This window comes from Dermacentor variabilis, chromosome 1, assembly GCF_050947875.1.
Source record: "Dermacentor variabilis isolate Ectoservices chromosome 1, ASM5094787v1, whole genome shotgun sequence".
NCBI classification, from domain to species: Eukaryota; Metazoa; Arthropoda; class Arachnida; order Ixodida; family Ixodidae; genus Dermacentor; species Dermacentor variabilis.
The window spans coordinates 83,631,457-83,657,902 of record NC_134568.1 but is presented as its reverse complement, the minus strand read 5'-3'; the positions used below and the strand labels follow the sequence as shown (position 1 = coordinate 83,657,902).

At 47.2% G+C, this 26,446-nt stretch overlaps 2 protein-coding genes across 3 annotated transcripts in view; one reads left to right on the top strand and one right to left on the bottom strand.

Moving 5' to 3' along the window:
• Baldspot (elongation of very long chain fatty acids protein baldspot) overlaps positions 1-15,112 on the bottom strand; it is a 198,441-nt gene extending 183,329 nt beyond the window's left edge. For both annotated transcript variants that reach the window (XM_075690752.1, XM_075690765.1), the window contains exon 1: positions 14,782-15,112. The gene's annotated coding sequence lies outside the window, so the exon portion shown is untranslated. The remainder of the gene's footprint in view (positions 1-14,781) is intronic.
• LOC142577387 (uncharacterized) overlaps positions 1-26,446 on the top strand; it is a 43,118-nt gene that overhangs the window by 8,939 nt on the left and 7,733 nt on the right. The gene's annotated exons all lie outside the window — the stretch shown is intronic.

Genomic DNA, 26,446 nt, shown 5'->3' with positions numbered 1-26,446 from the left:
AGCAATTGCCGGCCAGGTCTGCGAGGCTGAGCCCGCCTGTAGTAACATCCCCGCCACCACATATTACAAAGCGACTAAATGTATTTATTTCGATACTAATTACGCAAATGGGAAAAAAACTGTATAATATGTGGTAAACATGGGCTTAAGGCAAGGGGCCCAGCACCCATGCGTTCATCGAATGGTGTGCGATCGCGCTGCACACGGTTGGTTGCAGGTGAGGTTGTAATGCCGGTTGTAATATCAGCTCCCTCGGCAGCCGGTGCCCTCTATAAGGTGCTGGTCGACGACGTTCTCGAGCGCCTACCGACAACGAAACGCGCACTGCTTTCGCAGACCGCGCGACGCACTTCCGCCGGGCGTTCGTTTTGCTGGACGGTTTGCTGGCTGGACGGTTTGCTGGCTGGACGGTTCTCGCTACCCGCGGGCTGCCAGAACCTGCCAGGACGATTTTGGTCTGGCTGCTCTCTGGAAGTTCTCTGGCTAGCAGGCCATCTTTGCAGAGACTTCACGGATTGCAACGCGGGCGCTTCAGGACTTAAATTTACCTCGCTCAGCCAACTGTCTACGGTCATCTTCGGATTTCCTTACTTCTAGCGTTATCTTTTTAGGTGCTAACGCACCGTTCCGCATTGCGAAGCGGTGTGATACGAGCAGTGGTGAGCCGTTTGAAGCTTTTGCGTGTGTATATGTGTCTGTCCCCAAGGCTTCTTCGCGGCGATCAGCGCGCCGCGCTCTCATGCGAGCATGTTATCTGCATCGTGTTCCACGCAAGTTGTAGACGCTCATTCACACATATTGCGGTACATTTTCGGCTCGTCTTTCTCTGGTGGTGTTCCTTTTCACATATCTCGCGTATGTACGCGGAGATATCTCCTTTTTCTGCAGTTAGCGAAGGCGTTGCAGCTAGCCGGTGTTCGCGTCCGTCTCTCCGTCGTATGCTTGGGTGGCAGCTCGAAACCAACATGTGTTCGAACTGCAGCCCGTTGATCTAAGAATACACTGATTGAGTAATAGGCACACGTACATTAGACACACGTACATTGGCTCATTGCTCTCATGATCGCGACCAATGTTGTTTTTCGTGTGAAACGTTTCACTTGTCACATGCAGGCAGCGTGCATTTTCATGCGCCAGCCGCGTCCCCAGCTCCTTAGAGTCAAAATGAGAAGCACCATCAGCCACAACAAACTTTCTGAAATCGAAGCCCAAGCAGGTCGGCACGAAACTTTATGCGCATGAGACGTACCCGATATCCTGCTTTTTCATGTCTTGTGAAGTGATGACACAACGCCTACTCATCAATGTCGCCGGTGGGCGACGTGATCGCAGGTCGGCACGAAATTTTATGCGAATGAGACGTACCCGATATCCCGTTTTTTCATGTCTTGTGAAATGATGACACAACGCCAGCTCATGAATGTCGCCGCCGGTGGGCGACGTGATCGCTGCGAGCAAGGATCCTCGAGCTATCGCTTTCGAGTATACGATCACTTACGCGCGATTTCGCGTCTTGTCATCGGACGCGTCGGAGGCCATCTATTGCGCTGCGCAAGGTGAGTTTGGCCCAGTGCGCGTCCTGAGCCGAGTCGCGCGAAATCGTGCGAAACTGATCGTATCCCTGAATGCAACTACATATTTTCAAGCTGGCAACGCATAAATGGGCCGACGACGCCGAGCGCGCGCCGGCCTTGCCGGGCGCTGCTGCCATGCTGGTAGCATGTTTACATTTGGCCAGCTGTCCCGGCGTTCCATTTTGCAAACTTCGGGCAGGTTCGGGTTGTCTTGGGATCCCAGCCCACGTGACTTCCTACCAAGACCGGAACTAGCTAGCTGCCATTTGGCTGCCAGCGGGCAGCCAGGACTCCGAAAATCGAGAGGCCCAGCCGCGAACCCAGGATTTCAGGAGGCGAGCGCCCTTGCCAAGAGAGAGACTCTCTCCACTTGCCCCGCGTAGCCTCCGCAAGCGGAACTCCTTCCCTGCGTTCTCCCATACCGGACCTCGAGGATCGCGTGACGCATACGTCACGGGCCCCGCCTTCATTTTGTTTCCCCCTCGCTTTTTTGCTGCGCGGTGCACTTCCGCTGACGGTATCGCGCGCAAGCTATTGTGTTTGCCTCGTTTCGCTGTGCACGAGAACGCCTGACTAGCGGTATAAGTCAGTGTTACGCGAACGCTGAGGCAGACACAAGCAGATCACAGAGCATGATCGCGCGCTGGAACACGGTAGAAAATGGCATAGTTTCGGTGTCAGCGCGCGCGACTGCATGATGTGGGAAGAAGCAGACGAAACGGAAGTACTATCAACGTCAAATGCGTTGACAGCGGAGCGCGTGGCCACAGAGTTTGATATTAGTATAACTAGAGGGGAATCTGGCGCTGCGATCGTTCAGCCATCATGGGAATGATGGGAAGTACAGGCTACGGATTGGCATTCTGTTGACTGGAGAACTAGTCTACAAGTATTTTTTGGCAGTTTTGGTTTCGCTCCAAGAACAGTGCAACGCAAAGCTGTCTGCCTTTGTTCTGTTGTTCGAAATGGTGATAGCGCGCTGGGCCAGCGGCTGGGACGATGTTCGTGTCGAGGTGTAGTGTCGAAGCCCTGACGAAAAAGCGACGGCATCGTAAACGTCGAAAGAACATGTTTTGACCGTTTGGACCTTGGTTTGTTAAATGTGTTATGTTGGCGCTGTAGCGTTACGAGCTTTATGAAACTTCAGAATAGGAAAACGAAGGTACTACTGATACAAGACAGACAGTTGTACTTCTAGTGGCTTGACAATCAAATTTTACTGAGGGCTTTATTACGCATTGCTCGTTTATGTGCTCATGGAATTGAATATTTTAGGACTTTGAGACCACGAACTTACTTGTGGTAGGAAAGGTTGCTGCTTCCTGGCTGTAGTCTAGTGTCACAAAATGGGTAAGTGCAAAGCCACGCCATAACGCTTCGGTAGCGGTACGTCAATATAAAATATAATGGAACATACTCGTCGGAGGCGACAAGCGCCCTAGCTAGCACTACAGCAGATGCGCTTAAAAGTACTTGGAGACGTTCAGCAATCGTGACAGCCGACGCAGCCTTTCGAAAGAGCGAAAGAGTTCGTAAGCTCCTGTCGTCTGCGGGAAGCCTCGCGTTTGCAGCGAGCAGGCATCGTAGCAGACACGACTCTTCTGGTATTCATTCATCTCAAGGGCGCAACACTTTCTCACAATACAACATATTTTGTTCCATAAATACTAGATGAGTATTTTTATATAAGTAGATGTACGGTTGTTACTGCTGTTGTAAAAATAAATAAAAAGTATTCTCTGGCATTAAATCGGCAACAGAATCGCACAAGAATGCATGCCCTGGTGTGCTCTGTTGATAAACCATAGTAAACCGTGCTTCAATCTCAGTCATACAAAGTTTATGTAACTCGTTGTACATTATATAAAATACTTCAGAAATAAAATTACATTTTACGCGATAATATTTGAGTATAGCTTCGTTTACTGCGCCACAAGGAAATGCCACTAGTCTAAAGATCGAAGTCAATCCGAAGCCTGTACTTCCCATAATTCCCATGTACGTTGAGGCAACGCTCAAGAAAGCCCCCGTAGACACTAGCGCCGCATTTCCCTCTAGAATATTTATTTAGAAACTCTATGGCGTGGCCTAAGCATAAGTGAGGGTATAGTGCGCGCCGTCCAGTCATCACCACTGACAAACGCGCACATCTCATTTGGCCGAACGGCGCTCGTTTGGGAGTAAAACAAACGGCCACACGCGCACGGCATGCCCCCGCCGGCCATCGTCGCGGCTGCCAGCGATACCGCGCTGCGCAAGTTTGCCAATTGAAAGATTGAATGCGGCGCACAAACGGCAAACCACGTAAGCGAATCTATGATGACGACGATACAAACTGCACCCCGCGCACCGCTGTTCGCGCCGATAGCACTTGTGGTTCCGGCGAACTGTGCGACAACACTCGCCGTAAGCTGCAAATGTTAGCTTCTGTTCTCTATTACCTTTATTTTCTCCCTTTGGAATGTAAGAATCAGAACAGAAGCGAGAATATCTCCCTATAGGGGCATCGCGCGGTGCGGCCATGCAAACAGGATGTGCGTGCCTGTCAATGGTGATGACTGGACAGCGCGCACTGTATACCCTCAGTTATGCTTCGGCCACGCGCTCGGCTGTTCACGTTTCATTTGACGCTGATCGTACATCTCTCTTGCTGCGGTGCGAAGTAAAACAAATACACCCAGACATTCGGTTTGTGTTTTACTATATCTCTAAACCTCAGTTCGTGTATGGATGCAACAGATTACACAAATAACAGATGTTGGCCTGGAATAATTCTCGATGTCACGAGTCACATAGGAACGACGTCACAGCAAAGACGCACGTACGCAGGCGCACTGGCACGCATGCGTCATCCCTCCCGGCTTGGAGCGCGGCGCCCGCGAGAAGGGCAAACGGCGTTCGGTTTGAAATTTCAGCTGTTTCCGCGGCGCGTAGCAATGTAATACTTAGCAGCCACTATCGTTGGTGCGCATTGTATGCACGGCGCTTGTCGGCTCAAAATGGCCGGACCTGGTGAGGGGTGTGTTAATGCGAGAGCATTACCTGATCATTGTGCGAACCCGCCGTCATCAGAAAGCCGTGGCAGAAAAACGGCACACCAATTACGTCATCTTGATCTAATTAAATAAAGAAGTAGGCACGGTGAGGATTCGATCCTCTACCCAACTCTCACTGCTGCCGCTCCGTAGCCGAGCGCGCTAACCATTCCACCACCGTTGCATTGTGCAACAGTTGCTACGGGCGACAGTGATGAATATGTTCGAGACTATGCACGTGGCTGCGCTCTGCCTGGTGGGCGATCCACTAGATGACAGAGCGAGCGGCTGCGAAGTAACTGCGAAGCGAGCACGGCGAGCTGCAGCCGCTCGCTCTGCCTTTCGCGTAGTCGGGAGTCCACAGACGCCGGGGCCCATGGCCGACGAATAAGATGCAGTGTGCGCTTGAGGTACTCGTCGACGACGTCTACGACATCCCCCTATAATATGAGGTTGAGTTCGCTACGAACCCGACGAAGAAATCTAGTGCCAACACCACGGTGACGCTCGGAAAAGTACTGTCATCGCTCGGCAAAGTGGTGTCATCGTGTTGAAAAATTGGTGCCATCGAGAAAGAACACTCAACGCAGTGTGCGTTAAACAATACTTTAATGAGATCACCGCCTATAAAACTGAGCTGAGAGATCGCAATATGACCGGTTTGTCGTCTTGCGTTGTTGCGGCCTCATTAGCAGCAAGGTTACACTCGGAAACATAACGCAGCAGCACTCAACTCGGCAACATTTTGCCGCAACACTAAACTCAGCGACAAGTAATGCTCTCGCATTTAGACATCATATGAATTGCTTAGGTGCCCCCATAGCTTTTCTTTTTTCATTTTTGTAATGTCATGGTATTGACATCCCGCTTCATATCACATGCAGTATTTCCGTCCGTCGTACGCATACGCTTGCTGACATCGTAGGCCAAAGAATGAACAAAACCGTGAGTACAGACACTACGTCGCTTCAACTTGATGCTGAATTAAAGCTATGAGCTATGTTATAGAAGGCTGAGGCTAACAGCACGTAAGACGGCATCGAATTGTGCAACAGCAACAAGTTTTGATAATTAGAAACGTTTAGGCGTTTTTTCGTTGTTTCATTTCGCATGGACAATTATAACGTCAAAAGCGTTGGGAAAAGTAGTCATCCGCAGCCCTGTGAGCGAGATAGTGCTCAAACTAGAAAAAAAAACAGAAACAGAAAAAAGAACTATAGAAGTGCTTAAAACACATCAATGACAAACTTGACGGTTGTCAGGGACGGTTGTCACTGCACTTCTATTTGCTAACACCCAAAAGACTCATGACGAGTATGAAAATTCAGGCTATTGCGCGCATAAAGAAACGCAGCCTATCAGACATTGACCAGAAGTTCGCAGCACAGCATTAATGTTATTGCCTTCCACAGCAACGCACGCCCAATTACACCGTATTTATTCGATTCTAAGCACCCCCTTTTTTCACGATCGCGATGCCCGAAGTGAGGGGAGGTGCTTAGATTCGAAAAATCTAGAATGACCCCCCCCCCTCCCTCTTTTCGCTGCGACATCACGACGAGACGGGTGCGAGAAATAACATTTTATTTTGCAAACATTCAAAAGAAAAATCGGTGCACACAGTGAACCGACCGCTTGTGTCGGATGCTCAGTTACTATCACTGCCACTCGAGTTCGTCGCACCGCTTGAAACGCCGCTCTCGGTATCCCAAAGCAGGTCATCTTCCGTTCCGTCGAAGTGGTTTGTGATCGAGCAGTTCTTAAATGATTTGACCACAGCGTCCACTTGGACCCGCTTCCAAGCATCCGAAATCCACTTTGCGATGGTTGATGGGGACGCTTTCTGTAGCTTTCGCCATACACCCGTACAGTCCGGCTGTACGACTTACTCGCGCCGCGGATGCCGTGCCACCTCGGGACTCCGACGGCTCCGGCTCGATGACAGAGTGAGCAAGCGCGCTTGGTGGCCTTGGCTACGCGCGCTTCCTAACAAATAGGGGGGTGCTTAGATTCGCATGCAAACTTTTTTCCCTGTTTTATCGCGAAAATAGAGGGGGGTGGTTAGAATCGCGAAACTACGGTACGGACTAAACTGCTCAATGCAGTTTAGTGCGTACAAATCATAGCGCGCCACAAAGGTATAAGCACGCGCCATCCTCGGCTATCAGTCGTGGCCTCTGGGCAAACCGCCGCTACAGCGCGTTCCAACGCTTACGCGCGTCAGCTCGAGTGGCCGCAGACAGACATAAAATTAGCTTCGTAAGACTGTCACCCTCCTTTTGCAGAAATTTCTTTTTACGTCGGCAGCTGCGATGGCTGTTTAAGTTTTGTGAATAGACTTACGCCTTACCATTGGCGTATGTATTCAAGTTCGCACCTGCGCCACCATAACATGCACGCCTTTTTTCGACTACAGCGCGTCTTTGCAGCGGCGGGCATCGCAAGCGTGCTGATCCTACGAACAGTTTTAGCTTTGTGAATACGCTTTTTTTCGTAATATATGTCATACGCCAAAATTTGTTCGTAAATTCGCGTAGTGAATTCCACCCCCGAATCGCCAGCTCGCACTGATTTTTACGCCCACATGGGTCGTTTGGGTGTCTTGCTCCCGAGCGTATCTGGCTGTGTTTACGTTAACTACTCTTCATATGCGAAATGAAGTAGAGACCAGTTACGACTGTTTCCGATCCAAATTCGGAATGCGTCCGTGCTTCTTAATTCCTGCATTCGCTTATCACACTTCACAAGTGAACTGATAGTAGCGAGCTTTGTGCACAAAAAGTCCTATTTCAATCATATTTGCGCCCATATCTTAAAGCAAGGCTATTTTCGCCTGCACGCCCGGGTTTGACGTCGCTTCTGGCTACTGCCGGGTCGGTCGGTATCTTGAGGATATATTTGTTGCATGCATATATCCTCAAGATACCGACCGACCCAGCAGCAGTAGCAACAAGGCGTTCATCTGGTAAACCGCGATCCCTACTCTCAATGCCATGTTCTCTCTGACCCTGCAGTGTGCCCCTCTAAGCCCGTATCAACCTCCACGCTTCGCGCGTGCTTTAAACGCGGAAGCTGGCAAGTGCCTTAGCATAAACGAGACATATGGTCCGGTGTCAAACAAACGACAGTCGCGACGCAGCCTTCACTTAGATCACACTGAAGCACGTCTCCCAACGCTACATAGTGAACAAAACTTGCATTCGCGGACAGATGGGCAAAATTTGCCGATCAATTGATCGGACTCGATCGGGTTTAACCTCCTCGAAGAATAGCCGAACGAAGGTCGTGCCGCAGTGACACAACCATTATGGTGACAGCAAAGGCGACACCTTGTAACGGTGAACGAATACGTGTTCAGGTGAAAGGAATATTCGATGTGACCATTACACATTCGTACACTATCAAGACTGTGAAGTAATTATTCTTGTGATCATAGTGCAATGTACGTATACACCGGCGAGCAAAAAGGTACTGACCGCGAGTTAATAATAAAAAAAATTTGCATTCTAGACATGCAGCCTGAAATAGAGTAGTAGAATGCACGGTTTGGCCGATGCACGTTTAAATCTCAGGCAGCACAACAGCACCACATGAGAATATAAATTTTTCGCTGCTGCCATCGCCTCCAAAGTTTTAGTCGTGATATAGAGCGTGCAAACAAGCTTGCAGTCAGCAAATCCACCACCACGCAATACATCGTGCTGTCATCGCCCATTGCAAAACCAAAGTGCCTTTGCATATTTTTTTTTTACTCATAGCATCTGAATCACGTGACCTCGTTCCGGTTGTGCTTATCCTGTTGTGTCTGGTGATCCCTCGGAACAAAGGGTGCTTCACCGGCAGACGTACGGCTGTGGAGTGCTATTAACGCTTCGTCGTTTACTCGAGGCGACTAAATCAGCATCACCTGATGCTTACGGACAAGCAATTATGTTCCGAACCATCGGTTTTTTTCGACCGCCCACAGTTGACAGGCGAGACGAGTCCCCGGCCGGACAACGACGGGACCTGGCGCCGACGGTGACGCGTAAACAATGACAGCTCACTTCACGGCGACAACGCCGCCCTCCGACTACCGCGAAGGCCAGTCTCCCGAACTGACAGATTGACCGTCACGAAGAGGCCACTAATTGATGAAAGGGGCCATTGTCGAGGACTCCCGTGGAAACAGCGTCGACAGCAGGTTTACAGTTTGCCACGTGGTTGCCTCGTATTGAGCAACGTTGGAGATCAAGGAGTTCTGCAAAAAGGTGGGACGTTCGGGACGGAATATTGTGAACAGTTCGGGTTTTGTGATTGGCCAGTGAATTCCCTCGACGGGTGAAAGAGGGAAATAAACGGGATAAAAAAGCGGACCTGGACTGTTGTGAGAGAGGCTCGTACATGCAAAGATTTCAGCATGCAGTGCGCTCTGAAGATGGAGCCGTTTCTGTAAAGCTCGATCCAGGCCAGCAACATCCCCGAGACACCTCCATGGACATTACCGGGACCACTAGTGAGGCTTCAAATACACGGAATTACGAAGAAATCCCACGTTTCCTCTATTGGCTTGGAACAGCTCACCCTGTCCCATATATTTACATCACATAGTGGGCCTGTACAAGTATATACCTATGGTTCCGTCACACCATTTGCCACAACGGCAGCATTAGTTATCCCACAACTTGGAATTACTAGGCCATTTCAATTAGACCACAAATCGACATTTACGGCTGCGGAATTTGCGGCAATACGGGAGGGTGTCCGTTTTATGAGAACGCAGACACCTCATAGATGGACGGTGTTCTGCGATGCCAAATCAGCGCTACAGGCGCTATAATGGTTTTTAAAGAAAGGACCATATTACCTGCTCATGCTGGAAATCGCCGAACTTCATCACAGTGCCGAGTTAGGAGGCCACGTGATCACTTTTCTAAGGTTGCCTAGTCATTGTTGTGTGATTGGCAATGAACTTGCTGACAGTGAGGCAAGATCGCCATTCTCTTACTCCGATGAAGTACGGATTGCCTACACGCGACCTGAAACCAACTCTATGATCAAGGCACTCATGCAGGACCTTACAAAGGCATACAGAGTCCACGATGACAACACCCACAGACGCCTACATATGATCGACCCAGACGGTAAATTCTGTTTGCTCCCGAAGGTTACGCGGAGCAAAACGTCATTGCTACACAGGATTCGACTGGGCGTTGTTTTCACCCGTCGCTACGAGCACCTGATTGTGAACACTGCCAGACGCCTGAAACACTGGAACATATTGTGCGATTGCCCAGCATATATGCTGAAGCGAAGGACGTTGGAAAATTCCCCAGCCAGCGTTGGCAGGCAACCGCTGTCGGAGGACGCTATCCTCGGCCCATGGCCTGTCACTGCAACTTCAATGCAGGCAACTAAAGCGTTGTTGAAGTTTCTGCAGGACATCAAGCTAGACGGGCAGCTCTAGCGAGACAACTGTCTCATGTACATAAGCACTCACCACTTCTCTAATCATCACCCATCCCAGTACTTTCATTCCCCTTCCCTCTTCCCCAGTGCAGAGTAGCAGACTAGAGCGCACTAGCTCAGGTCGACGTGTCTTTCCTGTCAATAAATTTTATCTATCTCTCTATTCTTCTCATCGCTCGAACGTCGCTCGGGACCGTTCTTTCTCCCGGCACCTGGCACGGCATCATCTATGGAACCTTCGTGGCCGCACGGACCGCCGACTTCACAACAATCCACCACAGTACAGAATACCGGTGATGCAACACTCGTCGGTGGCGTTTCCGGCAAGCGAACGCCCACAGGCAGGAATTCTAACATCCGTTGTGGATGCGTTTCAGGGTCATATGTTTCCAACTGAACAAAAATGCCATATGTATGTACCTGATCAAATCAGTGAAGCGATCTGAACTGCAGAACATAGTAGAACAACTGTCTCGTACTCTACCACACGTCGAGCTTGCATATTGTGCACACGGAGTGAGCTTTGCCGCGGAAGATCCCGTCTATAAATACATGGAAAATAACTTTTCTCAATTTTCACTGGACCGAATTTAATGGCGCCTGTTGTAGTTAAAAGAAGAAAACAAAAGTTAAAATCTCACTGCAGGAAGTAGATAATTAATTTGGGCACTCAACTGTTCCAGGAACATTCTTGAAAATCGCAAAACTTTAAGAAACTCGAGCGTCAAGTCCACAGCTCTGTAACTCGTCAATAAAGAAAGTTTCGCTATTCTGTAAACTGCCACCTATTGAGACATCTAAAATGGACAGAATTGACGTACAGCTCTTAAACACACCCCTAAGTTGTGAGTAGTACTTCTGCAATACCCTCGCAAACGATAAGAATTTCACATAAGCTGCACCACATTTGCACCACATTTGAAAATCATGCCCCACATTTGTCCGCTTGAGATGCTCTAACAGATATAGTTTACAAAACTGCGATCTCTGTTTGTTGTGCAGAGTTAGAAGTTAGTATACGTCGTGCTTTAATTTTTGTAACTTGTTAACCTTCGGCAATTTTTGCAAGAACCATTGAGGCCTAAAACCAAGGTCTGCTCCCTTCTGTCGATATGATTCGGCTTTCTCAATTAAATGCAACAGATTTCAAACAAATCGTGTACGGCAAACGCTATTCGCAACTAAGGTAAGCTTACTTCAGACGCATAGGCATTGTCCATCGATCGTTGAGTGTGTATACGGCTTGCAGAAGGGATATCAGTCCAAACAGCATCGATCCCTCAACATGCCAAGATGTGGGATCGTTCCCACCTGTGACCAGTTGTTTTTTCATCCATTTTCATTTCCATTAATTTATAAGTTCATGAATTCAATTAGCAAGTACAAGCAATTTCCCCTATGCTGTCCTTGGTGTCTTTGTCGGCTTCTTATGTTATTATATTCTTCTTCTTATAACTTCTTGTCTGCGTTGCTTCTTGTACGCTTTCTTTCCTTTTTATCGTAGAATTTTAGAGCTTCTGTAAACTTGACTCTTCGCTGTATTATGATTAACAAAGCATTGTATAATTGTATAATTTTGTATAATTGTTTGCTCTTCATACGGTGCAAATTTCTTCCCTTACCTAATGCCCATTCTTCGGGCGTATATATATATATATATATATATATATATATATATATATATATATATATATATATATATATATATATATATATATGTGTGTGTGTGTGTGTGTGTGTGTGTGTGTGTGTGTGTGTGTGTGTGTGTGTGTGTGTGTGTGTGTGTGTGACAAACCCGCATCGTGCACATTTTTATTCAACCTCTGTAATGCTATCAAGCAAGTACCAATGAAATGGCTGAACCCGAAAGCAAAAAAATGCATAAGCCTCAGCGCACATCTCGCAAAGCGTGCATTGGCTATCGCTTGATTGTTTAAAATCTCGTCCGGTACCTCGCGACTAATTTTCATTAAAGGGAACTAGTCTTCTTTTTTTTTTCGAGGGGGGGGGGGGCGGGGGGGTCACTGTAGCAAGGTCTAGGTCTGCAATTTTTACTGCAATACGGCAGTATAACATCTGGCACTGTTTTGACAGGGACAAAAGAAGGGAAGTTGCTCTTTGTCCGAGGCTGTCGCCAGAAATGTCAAAACATGGCGACTATGACGTCACGTGGTTGCTTCCGGCCTCTGCAATAATTCAAAGTAAACAGACCTGAACCTACCATCAGTGCGCCGAAGTTTGGGCCATCCAACACAGCTATCGGAAGACACAAGCCAACAAGGCAAGCGCCGCGCTTCCGCCGTTGTAGCCTTACGATTCGTCCAGCGGTTCACGGCTTGTGAAACGCTTGTTCGAGAACTTTGCTCTCCACACCTGAATTTTTATATTTATATATATATATATATATATATATATATATATATATATATATATATATATATATATATATATATATATATATATATATATATATATGCGAGATTGAAGTTCGGAGACACTTCTCTGTCGTGAGAACGGCATGTTTCTTTTTCAATTCGATTAGTCCACTGCAAAAGCCGACCTGGAAGTGCTGACACCACCACTGTGCTAAAACGTCTGCCCTGTTATTCAACTTGCCTATAGATAAGAAAGCAACACATTGTAATCAGATGGTACTGAATCAAATGGCATTACGCTGGCGGAAGTCGTCCTACAATAAAAACAACACAGCTCACGGCATGGATACCATCAAATTTCTGCGCTGGCAATGGTTCGTTCTGGCTAAAGTCAAAACAGAAAGAAGAAAGAAAAAAAGAAAGTGAACATGCACACAATGTCCGAAGATGATTCTACTTTTGGCCGTCGATAAAGCTGATTCGAAGACCCGACAAAAAATCCTGCGTGTTTCCCACAATGCCAAGAACAAGAACGCCTTTGCCACACGAATGAGAAAAAAAAACTTGCAGACTTGCTGACTATCACTAATACGTTCATGCTACCAATACAAATTAATGCGATCAGGGCGAAAGCGTTAGCTGTCAGTTATAGCTGCTAACGCGTCATCGGCCTGGATACAAAGGCTGGTGAACGCTTCTAAAACATGTATTGAAGCAACTTAAAGATTACACGTATACAGCACGTATCAAGTCTGCGACAAAGTGGAAGCGCTGACATATCAACCAAGACGCATGGACCCCGTCACCTTAAAATACACCGAAGAAGACTTGTAAAATAGCTGGCTGCCAAATACGCTCTGGATCATACCTCCACATCTGTCACGACGATAATGAGCATGCCGCGACAACAAACATTCGGCGCTGTGTTGAATGATTTACAGCGACGCCAGAGGAACGGCAGCACAGCTTATGCTGCACGAAAAAGAGCACGTTGTGAACTCCGAGTTAGTCAAAAGAAGTGGTCGCAATATGTGCACTGCCTTTTCGGTGTAGTGAGTGTGTGATCGGCGATGCAGCGATCGGCTGTATGAATTGGTATAATAAACGAAAGAACAGTTCAAGGGCGACCTACATCACACACATTGCCCGCGAGAGCCTGCAAGGCATAACGATAAGTGGTTCTACAGTAACGAACGGCTCAGCACACTCGAGAATGCCCCATCAAAGGAAAAAAAAACGTCTGCCTTTTCTCGCGGACATTCTGAAGCACGTAATTTATGCCACTTCCTAGCGCTATAGCACACCTGCCTCGTTTTTTTTTCCTCACTTTTATTATTCATCATTTCCGCGAGCGCTAGTTGAACGACGCAAAAAGCGAAAGAAACGTTTCAGCTATAAATAATAATGCTCCCAGCGTGTGCACACAGCAGTACGGCGATGTCATCCAATTATACGGCACTATACGGCACATATCAATCAAGCCGCTAGCGATAATAAGCAGGAGATTCGCGACAACCGGACGCGCCACATTACAATTAGTGACGGGCTAAAAAGAACATATCATGAGCGGTCTGTGCGACGATGGCAAAAACACGAGGCAGCAACATCTCTTTTTGTTCTTCGCGACCATATTATGCAGATCAATCAGCAAAAAAACCGTCACGTATCACCAACACATGCGTCATGGCAGGCATAGAGCCCGCCGCTTAAGCGGCCCAGCAGTGAGCCGCCGAAATGTAGGTCCGAAGTGAGCGACAAGCGGCTGCTCGATTTAGGCGCTTCATTTCCCCCGTATGACGCCAGCGCATCGCACCAACAGACCGTGGTCACGCTGGGGCCGATCGCTTACAAAAGCGAAACATCGTCTGCTGCCGACCGCCGGCCGCGGCGCGGCTACCGTGCGAACCTCTCGCATTTTGTACTTTCCCTTCCCTGGAAGACTCGCACTACTCTCATTCTCCACAACGTTGTAGAGAGAGGACCCTACCCTTTGAGAGAACGACGGGAACGCCCAAAATATAAATGACTGCTTCCTGACAGACGTGCAGGCGCGGATTGCCGGCGTCGTTTGCGAAACTAGCAAACCCATACAGCCGCTAACTTCCCACTGTGATATGTGTATCAACCACTACACGGCTAGACTCGGCTCATCTCAGCCTCGCCCGATCGGACTTTCAGTCGGTGAACGGGAGCTCGCAGGAGAAGCAAAAGCGCCGTTCCCCTTTTTGACAAGCCGGCATGCGGTCGCTTTCGCCCACGATCAATGGAAGTCGCATGCTGTTACGAGCGGAGAGCTCGCGATCTCTACTAGTAACAGTCGAGACTTTTGAGGAATAGGACGGAACTCACCTCCGGAACTCAGAAGGATAAGCCTGTAGGCGCCCGCGCAGGTGGAACAAAAAATCCGCCGTCTGGGCCGGCGACTGTGGCGTGGCTCGAGGCGGCCCCTCGCGCTCTGCTTGAAAGACGGCGTGCAGGCTGAATGGTGTTGGAGCTTAGCTGAAGTGCAGTGCCTTCAGCGGTGGTCGCGTCGGCCTGCCGAACAGCTCGGAACGAAAGCCTGCGAAGCGTGGACCAACCAAACGATCCCCTACGATGTCGGACCACGCTTAGCAGCAGCACGGTTGGTCGCGGCGCCTCTCTCCGGCCCCGGTCGCGCCATGGGAAGCTGCCGCCGGCAAAAGCAAACGTCACTTCCGCCCGAAGACGCGCCCACGTGACACAAGGCGCGCCGCCCGCACCGGCTGGCACCGGGCGAGAAATATGCTGAGTGCCGTCACTGCTGGGGCGGCTCGGCTCTCTTCAGTGGAGTGGCGCGTTTGTAAAACATGTGTTGGAATCTTTTTCGTTTGAGGCCTCTGAAAATCCACTCGTGTACAAGCTGAAGCGTAGCTTATCATTTCACTGACGCCAAGTATTTGCTTTTTCGAGAAAGTTCCGATCGCACTGAGATAGTGAAATAAGGCAGCACGAAAAAATAGGACCTCTTGGCCTTGTAAATCACCCGAGCTAACAACGCTAGATCCCTCGCCCTATATACCGGGTGTCCCAGTTAACTTGGACCAACATTTTTTTTTTTTTAAACACCAAGAGCTCTAGAGAAATCGTGCTGATTGCATAGTAGCGGCAGTCGTATTCACTTACAGCCAGTATATTTTTAATCACGAAGTATTGTTGAATTAATTTCTTTTAATTAGTAAACTGCTATTACTGCTTGAATCGCAAACATGTCAATTACAAAGTTGTAGGGCAGCTTAAGTAACATCCGAATCAAGCATTTATATCATGCTGAAGTGTGTCTGGTTGTTTTTTCCAAGAAAAAGAAACGCCAGCGAAATGCAACCCTTTCGGTCGTATCTTGTCACACAACAATAATTGTGATCTGTCGTCTCCACATTTCCTTTCTTTAACGCTGCGAGCCCGGTACTTCCAAGTCCTGAACGACATGCGCGTTGTCAGCATGACATAGCATTGCCGACAGGAAAGTAGCGGGCGCGGCGTTTTCAAGAAAGGAAACGCAAGCAAGGAAGATGACGATTATCGTTGTGTTTCAGATATACACCCCAACGGGTGTTTACTTTTTTTAGAGCGTAAACAAATTTGCACCTTTTGGGTCGTATCTTGCCACACAACGATAATTGTCATCTGTCTTGCTTGCGTTTCCTTTCTTGAAAACGCTGCGCTCGCTACTTTCCTGTCGAGAATGATCTGTCATGCTGATGGCGCGCACGCCGTTCCTGACTTTAAAGAAAGGAAATGCGGACAATACAGATGAAGATTATTCACTCTAATAAAGTTTACACCCTTTCGGGCTTATCTTGTCCCCAAACGATAATCGTGATCTGCCTTGCTTGCGTTTCCTCTCTTGCAAACTCCGCGCTCGCTACTTTCCTGTCGATAATGCGGTGTCAAGCCGATAACGCGCAAGCGGTTCGTGATTAGGAAGTACCGGGCTCGCAGCGTTAAAGAAAGGAAATGCGGGCAAGACAGATGACGATTACTGCTTGGGTACAAAATACAACCCAAAGGGTGTAGGCTTCTTTTAGAGTGTTGTGTGGCAACATACGACCCAAAGGGTGCAACTGTATTTAGAGTGTGAGAGTGTGCACTCTAAAAACAGTTGCACCCTTTGGGGTGTATATTTGCCACAAAACAATAATCGTCATCTGTCTTGTTGCGTTTCCTTTCTTGAAAACGCTGCGCTCGTTACTTTACTGTCGAGAATGCTGTCATGCTGATAACGCGCATGCCGTTCGGGACTTGGAAGTACCCGGCTCGCAGCGTTAAAGAAAGGAAATGCGGGCAAGGCAGATGACGATTATCGTTGTGTGGCAAGATACGACCCAAAGGGTGCAACTGTTTTTAGAGTGTAAAACAAAATTACACCCTTTGGGTTGTATTTTGCCACACAACAACAATCGTCATCTGTCTTGTCCGAATTTCCTTTCTTTGACGCTGCGAGTCCGGTACTTCCAAGTCACGAACGGCACGTGCGTAATCAGCATGACAGAGCATTCTCGACAGGAAAGTAGCGAGCGCAGCGTTTTCAAGAAAGTAAACGCAAGCAAGACAGCACCAGGGCGCCCTTGGGCGACGGCGGTTGGATGAAACGGCGCATCAGGGCGGCCCGGTGCGCTACTGTGCGTTTTTTTTTTTTTTTTCCGAATTGGCATCATAATCGTCATCATCTACTTCATCCTATTTTTATGTACACTGCAGGACGAAAGCCTATCTCAGAGATAGCCAATTACCCCTGTCTTGTGCTATATCTGATTCCAACTTCCGCCTGCAAATTTCCTAATTTCATCACGCCACATTATTTTCTGACGTCCCCGGCTGCGCTTCCCTTCGGCTCCCATTCTGTTACTCTAATCGTCCAGCGTTTATCCACCCTACACAATACATGACCTGCCAAGCTCCATTTCTTTTTCTTAATGTCCACTAGAATATCGCCTATCGCCATTTGCTCTCTGATCCACACCGGTATTTTCCATTCTCTTAAAGTTAACATTTTTCGCTCCATCGCTATTTGCGCGATCTTTGTTCTTCAGCTTTCTGGCTAACTTCCAAGTTTCTGCCTCATATGTTAGCTCCGGTAGAATACAATGATTGTACACTTTTTTTTTCGACGACAGTGGCAAGCTCCCAGTCAAGATTTGATAATGTCTTCATGTGCATTTCAACCAATTTTTATCCTTCTGTAAGTTTCCTTCACATGATCAGGGTCCCCTTTGAATAATTGACCTTGATAAACGTACTCCTGTACAGGCTCTAGAGGCTGAGTGGCGATCACGAATTCTTGTTCCCTTGCCAGGCTATTGAACTTTATTTTGTCTTCCTCATATAAATCTTCTACCATATTTTTACACTTTATCGGTTAAGGTCCTCAATCATTTGTTACAATTCATCCTCAGTGTTACTGAACAGGGCAGTTTCATCTGCAAACCGAAGGTTGCTAAGATATTCGCCGTTGATCCTCACTCCTAAGCCTTCCCACTTGAATAGCTTGAATAATTATTAGAAGCATGCAGTGAATAGCATTGGAGAGATTGTGCCTCCCTGCCCTTACCCATTTCTTGATAAGTCATTTTCTACTTTCCTTGTTTAGAAACAAGGTAGCTGTGGAATCCTTGTAAATATTTCCGAAGATATTCACGTATGCCCCCTCTACTCCTTGATTAGGCAATACCTCCATTACTGCTGGTATCTCTACTGAATCAAGTCAAGTAGGTACAAAATTATATAGAATCAATCAGTATAATATAGAATCAGCTCAGTATAAAATTCTTCTGCTGCTTTTACTACATAATCAAAATTGCTGCTGCTGAATTCGCATATAAGACTCCAGAACAGAATTCAAATTCTAGCGATCACAGGGACCCCTACTGGCATCCACAGTTCAATTTTTCGGTGCTGCAATAAAACACCACGTAACAAAAAAGCAAAGGGACATAGGCGTACATACCGTACTAGCGGGAGGGGAGAGGGTGGCAAGGGGGGCAAGGTGTACAATCCCCCCCCCCCCCACACCAACGCACACACTTTCGAAAGCGGGCACTCTCATTTTCACACTGGCAAATAGAACAAAACAGCGCAGCTCAGGCTAAGTTTTCTTTCAAAATAGCGGCCGCGTAAGTAATGATTTGTTTGTTTGTTTGTTTGTTTGTTTGTTTGTTTGTTTGTTTGTTTGTTTGTTTGTTTGTTTGTAAGGTGTCTCCTGCTTGAGCGGCGAAGATTGTCTTCCGTGCCTCATCGCGACGTGCCATAGCAGCCGACGTGCGAGACGCGCCTTAATTGTGCGTTGCGGAGGAGGCCTATCGCTGGACAGTTCCCGTCAAAACAAGTTTCAACTTTCGCTGCTTGCCTCATCCCGAGTTCCTTGAGCCCGTGACATATCCGTCTAACCATCTTTGCAAGCACAAAAGCAGCCAGCTATATTTAACACAAAGGCGGGGGAATTGGTTCGGATAAGGCATTCTAATTTACTGGTCCCCAATGGCTCCCCATATGTGATTGACAATCAGATCTGTTACTATAAAAATGACTGTCAATAATGCATATATAGTACCTTACGCGTATGACAAAGAGTGGCAACACGGCAGCGCACAATTCACGTCGAAATTAAGGCGAATCAGATTTCACTACATTTGCTGCCTTGCTGATTCATGACTAGCATAATAAGCCTTACAGAAGCGCATCATGTACAGAAAGTATAGGCCTGATGTGGGTTTATCAAGCGCTTGGCTACACACAGCAATGCAACACAAAATCTTCCGAGCAAGCGGTATGAAAGGTTTCCTCAATCAACTGTTCCGTCATGTTTAAACACTTGACCTAGGGGTGCAGTCTATAGAGACTGAAATCACTACACATGAAAAACCTTTACATTCTACGCTCTTCATGAGCACGTGTTAGTATGCATGACGTTTACGCTAATAATCAATCAAGGATCAATTAGCGAACAGAGAGGCGCGAGAGATCAGCGAGTTAGAAACGCGAGCGTCCGGCGCGAAGTGTGTGTGTGTGTGTATATATATATATATATATATATATATATATATATATATATATATATATATATATATATATATATATATATATATATATATTGTGATGACGTAACGCCAAGTGCATGCCGTGCCACTTCGTCATCACGGGCACTGATATCAGCAGCGGATAAGTAACCGCTGCCTATAAAAAGCGTGTGCAAAAGAATAAACGCTGATTCCTTGTTCTGCACCGGCCACTGTCGTTTTCTGGAGTACGGCTTCTCGGTTGCCGCACGCTACTATATATATATATATATATATATAAGTGTGTATGTGTGTGTGTGTGTGTGTGTGTGTGTGTGTATGTGTGTGTGCGCGCGCGCCTAATAAGAGTCTGCATAAAATTTACAACACGATATAGTGAACCAGTCTGTTCGACAGTTGGTGTTCAACCCACTGTCGAACATTACTTTAGGCAGTGGGGCAAACATTTATTCGGAAAATGTCGATAAAAATGGAAACCAAGTACAGAGTAATTGTAAGTACGAGCGTGCAGCCCAGAGCTATCAAAAAGAGAAACAGAGACAGTAAATTGGATGCAAAGGATGGAAACAAAGAAATTCACAGTTTTACTCCGATAGATGGGGACGGGACCACGACAGGCGATTAAGACAACGTTATTAGACAAATCAGGTGTAAGCAGCTTGATAGGTTACAATGTGGGATCATGCAGAGAGAGAGAAAGGCAAAGGAAAGACAGGGAGGTTAACCAGAGATTATCTCTGGTTAACATGTAAGTAGCTCACATAGGCTAGGTGCCTATTTACCGCCACCCCGATCCTAAGGAGATGTCATTAGCTATCGTCATCATCATCGCTGTGTAGGTTGCAGACCACTTAAAGTTCGGTAGCATGTAATGTTCTGTGGCACTTTATGCCATCTCGTAAAATAAAACCTTGGCAGGGGCAGGTTTTCTAAAACATGGACGTCACACCTTCCAGGACGAGCGGCCACAAACCCGCAGACGCCGTCGCCAGAGCCCATGGACGACAAATACAACGCGCTTAAGGTACCCGTCGGACGACGACATCCCCAGAGGGTATGAGGTGGAGTTCGCCTACGAACCCGATGACGAAATCTAGTGTCAACACCACGGTGCCGCTCGGAAAAGTACTGTCATCGCTCGGCAAAGTGGTGTCATCGTGCTGAAAAATTGGTGCCATCGAGAAAGAACACTCAACGCAGTGTGCGTTAAACAATACTTTAATGAGAGCACCGCCTATAAAACTGAGCTGAGAGATCGCAATATGACCGGTTTGTCGTCTTGCGTTGTTGCGGCCTCATTAGCAGCAAGGTTACACTCGGAAACATAACGCAGCAGCACTCAACTCGGCAACATTTTGCCGCAACACTAAACTCAGCGACATAACTCAGCGACACAGCGACAGGTAATGATCTCGCATTTACACGTCAAAAGAACTGCTTAGGTGCCCCCATGCATAGTTCTTTTATTATTATTATTACAGCTGAATCGGAGACTCAGTTGACTGCAACCGGCCAGCTATTTCTCAGCGCCGATGGCGACGCTTCATTACCGGGACCTCGCGCGGTGACATCTGCTCAGGTTTGTACTTTTTTGTCCCTTTTTTAATGTTATAACCACACTAGCGCACTTGTATTCGCGTTCACGATTGTTTGCTTTTATTTTCTAAGGTCCCGACAATTGTATGTACAATGTATTGTGTACGCGGAGTGTGCGACTAATTTACTGTGTTCGCTCCGACGAGAGCCACGTCCCCTGTAGCGAGTCGCTTATGGCGATGTGCCTGATTGACTTGCAGGAGGCAGCCTCCAAAAGCCACTGAGCTAACTCAATATGCCCCGCACTTGGTGACAGAGAGAAGCGTACCAAGACTTTTAACCGCACGGGAGCTCTGGAACGTTTTCCGAATTCACAGTCATTTCATGCATCTGTAGCCCAATATAGCTCTGAAACATGTGGAGTGGAAGCTGTGGCAGGAGAAGACGAAAACGACATCAGCGTCTTCTACGAGACAAATAAGCTGTGCATGTCTGTCTTTTGTGCTTACGGAAAGACCGCTTCACGGTGGGGCAAAGGCATCCCAAGGATGGATAACTTCACTGCATAACAAAAACTATAATGATATGTATAACGGGGTGGTAAAGTTTCAAAAACCAAAGCCACCGATACGGTGAATATTTCATATATTTGAAATTAAAGAACACCGCCCCAAGCACTCCGTACAGACGGTTAACCAGCGAAGCTGAAACGTGCGGCGCCGGTGTTTATCACCGCGTTAATCCCTATGGTTGATTAAACGACGGCTTGGCAGGCTGCCGGACCTTCGGTTCGCAGTGGCTGTTTGCGATCGGCTTACGAGCCTGTTCTTGTGCCGGGGCTGCAACATCGGCACGGCTCAGACAAGCTCGTTGCCGGTTCTGCTCGCGGCGTTGCTGATCGAAAGCTGCCTGCTCCTCAGGAGTACGCATGACGCGTGGCTTACACATTTCGGAGCCGGAGAGAAACTCTTGCATGTGCGCTCGGCTGCGACGGAGAGCGACCCCGTCACTACTGGCGCCGCCAATAGCGCGCCTCTCTTTCTCTTTCTTTTTTCGTGCATGCGCGTGGGGTTGCGCCGGAGGAGTTTTCGGCGTACATGCGACAGACGGACGGACGAACGGACGAGTCGGCCAGCCATATACAGCTTCGCTGTAAAAAAATCGCAACGAGATTGGGTGAAATAAACGAGTGATCTTATTATGCTTTCTCGTTCAAGTTATTTTTTTACAGCGAAGCTGTGTATGCCTCGGCGAAACGCTCACGGTCCGACCATAGAAACCCTCCGGCGGAAGGTGCGGCGTGCCATTGGCTACTCAGATAGCGACGTTGTTTCTCTCTCGCAACAAAGCGTCCGCGCAGCAGTCGCTCTCCGACTTCGCAGTGCTGCGGCCAGGCCCCGCACACTCTCAAGTTCAACAAATGGCCACAGAAGGCGAAAAAATCGACCGCGCTGCTGCTAACAAAACCTGCATAGTAGAATCACTTCGGGATGCTTACGTTAGTTTCAACATTTTCCGCTAGAGGCGCCGTAATAAGCGCTATTTTGGTGATATGGGCTGGACTAGTTTTGAAGTGAGGGAAGCTCGCAGTAAAATTGAGTATGAAGAACGCCTGAGGAATATGGAAGAAAGTAAATGGGCTGGAAGAGTGTTCAGGTATCTGTACAGGAAAAACATTGATTCACAGTGGAGGAAAAGAACTAGGAAGCTCACCAGCAAGTATGTGGCTTGTAGGGTGGGCAACACAGCAACAAAGACGGTCAAGCGGAAAGTCAGAGAGGCTGAAATAATCTCATGGGTGGCGGCAATGGAAAGGAAACCTGCCATGAGTAACTACTTAAGAGGAAAAAACGAAATCAGGAAGGAAACAATTTATGATAACTCAAAGGAGGCTCATTACCTTTCGAAGCGAGATCGGGATGCCTCAGAACACGCACCTATAACGCGATATATAAGACGGAAGAAGAAGCATGTGCTTGCTGCGGTAAAGCTAGGGAAACGATGGAGCATGTTTTATTAGTATGTGAAGATGTTTGCCCAGCGGTCGATTTAGGCACCACTGGCCTCCTTGAAGCCCTTGGGTTCAGAGAGAGCAGTGGAAAAGTAAACATGTCCGCAGTAGGCATTAATTATCAAGAGGCGATTGGAGGATTGGTGGAAGAAAAGTAAGGAAACGACAAAAAACTGAGACGTACAAAAGCACAGTTCGCAATAGGGGATCAGAAAATTTGGTTGTGGGATGTCATAGTATTTTCTTTTTCTTTTTTATTGTTTAACTTAGGTAGCACATTAGGCACTATAATAGCAAGAGCTTGGTGGCGCAACCCAGCGCCCCGTTCCAAAAAGGACGCTCATAACATCCATCCATCCATCCATCCATCCATCCATCCATTCATCCATCCATCCATCCATCCATCCATCCATCCATCCATCCATCCATCCATTTTATCTTACAAACTTTCTCTTACAATTACCGAAGCATTTTTATTACAGGAAAAAAGGGCGAAATTATCATTGCTCATTAGATATTGTACTCTTTGTAAGTAAGTTTATTGTTTCTTTGTCACTATAAACGCAAATAGCGTTCAACATCATCGATCCTTCACGTGACCTCTGGCCTGGATTAAAAATTTTTACCGGTATTTTCGAGTGCATGGTGGCACGGATTAATTCGTTCGTGCACTCAGAGTGGCTGCTTCTTTTTTGCTAAAACTAGTTTCTTGCGCTTCGATGTCTCGCGTTATTTAACCTGGCGTGAAGTGACGTGTTTGCAAGCGGACATGTAAGCCCGAAAGTTGGGTATCGGTCGTGAGCCATTCGGAAAACATCTGCATCGAAACGGGAGCTGGATTCTGGTGCTGCTGACAACGGCAATAACGGTGAGTCGTTTAACACCGCTGCTTGAATCGTTATATAATATTCGCCTCATTAACTTACAGGCGGAGACAAGTTCACAAACTAGAGCCTGCACAACATATGGCAGTCGGGATCCTCCGTTGCTGTTTCCTAAATAAGCCGTTACTTGCGAGGCTGTCGTTATACACACACAATCGGGAAAGAGAGAGCGATATCGGAACGCGCGTCTCATTTTTCATCTTATTGTAGCCGTGGCCATAGGTGACTAGGTAGCCTTAACAATATACATATAAAACTTTTTTTCGAGTCCGCCGGCAACTTAGTTCGTCCACAAAACCGAATAATCCTTTGGTAAAATGATGTGAAAGTACAGAATTTAATGTCTCAAACAGTTGCAAGCGTGATAATTCACTCATATTTCGTATTTGTTGGTTCCAAATGTTCTTGCTGTTCAGTTTGGCTTACCGTAAGGCATTTATTTTTGCAGTAGTGAAGCAGTGCATCACGTTCGTGCAGAAAAATAATGCGTCACTTCTAATAGCTTCATGACTTTCATGCATTTGCTTGTGGAACCAGCAGTGTGATCTCTTCCGGTGTATAAATCAACATACAAATGTCTCATTTGTGATCTTAATAACACTTAAGCTGTTTACATGCATTGTATAATTAGGCAGACATAAATTTATGGACAATAGCAATATTTGTTTAACGTGCTGCTTAAACACCTAGAACAGACAGTCTACATTTGCATGTGTCGCAAACCGTTACAATATATGTGTCACACCTTTTTGTATTTCATATTGCAAAATTGTGCTTTTTCAATTTCTGATTCAGTCAAAATTTCTGTTCCAGACATGCAGTAATGAGGATGGCACCAGTATAAAGCAACACACTCCACACACTAAACAGAAGCAGCTGCCTGCTACAACAAGGCCATTGTGTGGATATTGGCTGCTACTACAAGGTAAACAACACATGGTTCAGAAATAAATATGCCTGATATATGCTGTATTGGCTTGTTAGTCTTGAGATACATGTCATTTCTTTGCAGCAGGAATGAGTGCTTGTTCATATTTATGGTTCAGTATAATTGGTTCGAACATAAAAGAAAACACATATGAGTTTGGTTAATCTGTGCTGTATCTCATGTGTCACCATTCTGCCCCAACAGAGTCCATGCCAAGCATATCTTGGTCATCACAGGAGCTCCTATCCACACCAACAGAAAGGGGCTGGAGCCGAATTTGCAAGGCTTTTACACCACGAACAAAGAAGCGCATGCAGAAGAATTTGCATGAGATATCAAGTCATCAGAGCACAGTGTCAAGACTGAAAAGAGCTTCAGCCACCATTCCACCAGCACGACAAATGAGCTGAGTCATCCAGTTAACTCAAAAAGGACTTTATAGAAATTCTTCGTCTTCAGATGCACCTGCAACTTCTGATCAAGCTCGGACGACGCTGGCCAAAAGAGTTCCGTCAGTTTGCCCTTAATCAGCTTCCTGGCCATGTCAATTCCATTTGTGCCAAGTGTAATTTTTCTTCTATAAATGAAAGCTTTTTCATTGCCCATTCTCGTTAGAGGTCATTCATCCTCATCCAAACATAAAGGTCAACCGATTCTTCGCTGATACTTAATACTAGTCACTGTCTAGTAGCATAACATATCTGTAGCAGTACCTTTTAGTGTATGTTGTCATGCACAATTCCTCTCCTGAAATAGCTGATGCAACATCGACATGTGTCTTGCATTAACCTACGCACCGTTTGCTATGCACCGTTTTACTTTTCTTGATGTTTTTGGCCTTCAATGCTTGCAGAGCAGAGTGGCTTCTCTCTAGAATGCAAGCTTTCTCATTTTCCATATTCCTAGTCTCGTTGATGATTGCTCTTCTTCCTCGATAGCCTGGGTCTTTGCGCAAGCTACACTGAATGATTGATTGCAGAATCTGGTTTTGCTGCCCCACTTGGTTGTGGTCGCCGTGTTACATTTCTCGGATGTGGGGGCCTGGTCAGTTACATTGGAAAGCAGTCTCTCGAAGTAAGCATTTGCTCCTGCAATCTGCACAGCAACATAGACTCCCAATTTACACAGCATGATTCGTGCTCCCCGTTCAGCCTTTCCTGCTGCAGCCATGGGCAAATTGTGCCTGCGGCTTTTCTCGGTCGCGATTAAGCACGAACGGAGACCAGCATACGTGCTTACATGGTCCGACGTGTGTGAAGTTGGGTGCAAAGGCCCGCAAAAGCGGCTGATGAAGGTGATGCCCACGAAAGCGACTTGTCCATATTGGGACAATGTGGGACACCAAGTGCGAGCCACACATTAGCGGCCCCCGAAAGAAAAGTAACGTGCAGGTTGGAAAGGAGTTAACGCTAAAAAGCCGGGTAGTCCATGTCGCTGTGTTGGCTGCGGCAGCAGATGCCTGGTTCACCCGATTGCTTCACAATGCAATCGGGTGAACCTTTGCAACCAATCCAATCGGAAAATGAGCAATGCAAGTTGCCCATCTTTAACGGCGACTGCCGCTGCAAACAGGCGGGACATTCTGTTCTATGTGCTTGCGCCGCTGGTTGTCGCTCGTTAC